Genomic DNA, 2261 nt, shown 5'->3' on the forward strand with positions numbered 1-2261 from the left:
TCTATCCTCTACTCGGTCGAGTATTCCCATACTCAGCCGAGTATTCCTGGACAGTAGCTTGACCAGAAATACACGACGCACTTACTCGGCCGAGTAAGCCGTATTCGGCCGAGTAACAGACTTAGAAAAACCGTAGTATTACAATTTCATTGCCAAATCCGCAGTCATACAATTAGTTGAGAGAAGTCAATTTGGAGGGATGCCTAGTGAAGATCCTCATCTACACATGGAGACTTTCTGTGACTATTATGATGCAATTACCCAAACGGGGGTGACTCAAGACCAAATTCGATGGGTATTGATTCCTTTTTTCTTGATCGGAGCCGCAAAAAAATGGTTAAAGAGCCTAGACAAGGCCACTCTTGGAATTGGTTCATGGAAGAAGTTAGCACTTGCCTTTTACAAGAAGTTATACCCTCCGGAGAAGACAAACATGTTAAGAGCCCAAATCACCGGGTTCAAGTAAAGAGATGAAGAGTCTCTATATGAGGCATGGGAAAGATTCAAAGATATTTGTCGCTCTTGCCCTCATCATGGACTAAGCGAATTGTTTCTTGTTCACCAATTTTGGAATGGGTTGTATGAAGATTCAAGGAATATGCTCAACATGGGTTCTAATAGAAGATTCACCGAGGTAGATGACAACCAAAGTTGGGCAAAGATAGAGGAGATGGAGGTTCACAAATATCAATATAGTAGGCCAAGAAAAGCTACTAGGGGAGGAAGACATGAAGTTGACTTCGCCACACAATTGATTGCCAATTTGGGTGCCCAACTAAGCTCTAATATTGACACAATGAACTTGAAATTTGAAAAAGCCATAGCCAAGATGAATGAAGCATCTCAATCATCCAAGCAATATCAAAATGGCAATGCCATGGTGGCAACATCTTCTATTCCAAATAGAGTGTGTGAGAATTGTGGAACTTTGGGACATGATCAACAAGAGTGTAGGGGCACAAGTGAGCAAGTGAATGCTTTCCAATCATATAAGAATGGCACCCCTTACTCCAACTATTATAATGAAAACACAAAATTACACCCAAACTTCTCATACAAAATCTAAAATGTCCAAAATCCTCAACCGACATACACCCCACCTCCAATGAGAAATCCTACCCAAAGACCTTACTTCAACCAAAACCAACCTTTTTACAATCAATCCAATGACCAAGCTTTTGATGTTCAATAAACGATCCTCCAAATGCAAAAGAGCCAACAAGATTACTTTGCACAAATGCAAAGAGATAGCCAAGACAAAGACACTACAATCAATAATATCCTTGCTCATACCAAGATGTTGGAAACGCAATTGTCCCAATTGGCCTCTTCAAGTTCCCAAAGGCAAAAACGACAATTATCTCCTCAAATTAATCCCCCTACAAGACATGAGACCATCAATGCCATTCACTTGAGGAGTGGTTCAAGATATGAGGGACCTAAGGTTCCAATTGAAGAGGATATTTTTGAGGAAAGTGTGAAGCAAAGAGAGGTGATGGAACCATTCAGGAGAAATCCTAAGGTAGTCGAACCAACTGGAAATGAATCATCAAAGAAGAGAAATGAAGAGAAGGCCATAGAGGTTGATAAAGAGCCTATTGTGATTAGACTTATGTTTCCAAGCCGCAAAGCCAAGCCCAATCTTGATGAGCAACTTGGAAAGTTCATGGAGATTGTGAAGAACCTAGAGGTATCCATCCCATTCACGGAGTTGATCAACCATATTCCGGCCTATGCAAAATACATGAAAGATATCCTTACCAAGAAGAAGTCCATAAGGAAGTTGGAGATCATCGCTTTCACAAAGATAAGTAGTGCAATACATCAAGAGAATTCCCCACCTAAGCTCAAGGATCCGGGAAGTTTCTCCATTCCATGTACCATTGGTGACACCACCATCAAAAAAGCACTATGTGATCTAGGTGCAAGTGTGAGTGTCATGCCATATTCGGTATGTGAAAGGCTAGGAGTAGGGGAACTGAAGTGCACTAACATGACCCTACAAATGGCGGACTAAACAACAAAGAAACCACTTGGAATATGGGAAAATGTACCCGTGAGAATTGGAAATTTTTTCATACCTGTGGACTTTGTTATTGTTGATATGGAGGAAGATTCCAACATTCCAATCATTCTAGGAAGACCATTCCTACACACCGCGGAGCGGTGATTGATGTAAAGCACGAGATGCTCACACTTGAAGTTGTAGATGAAACAATCACCTTTAATCTTGATAAGACTATGAGAGCTCCCAACTTACT

General features: G+C 41.0%; 1 non-coding gene across 1 annotated transcript; it reads right to left on the reverse strand.

Annotated features, from left to right (window-relative positions):
* Positions 1-433: 433 nt before the first annotated feature.
* On the reverse strand, positions 434-540 carry LOC141635618 (small nucleolar RNA R71). The gene has a single exon (XR_012540291.1). It is a non-coding gene; the product is annotated as a small nucleolar RNA R71 (small nucleolar RNA).
* Positions 541-2261: the final 1721 nt, after the last annotated feature.

The sequence above is a fragment of the Silene latifolia genome, chromosome Y, assembly GCF_048544455.1.
Source record: "Silene latifolia isolate original U9 population chromosome Y, ASM4854445v1, whole genome shotgun sequence".
Lineage (NCBI taxonomy): Eukaryota > Viridiplantae > Streptophyta > Magnoliopsida > Caryophyllales > Caryophyllaceae > Silene > Silene latifolia.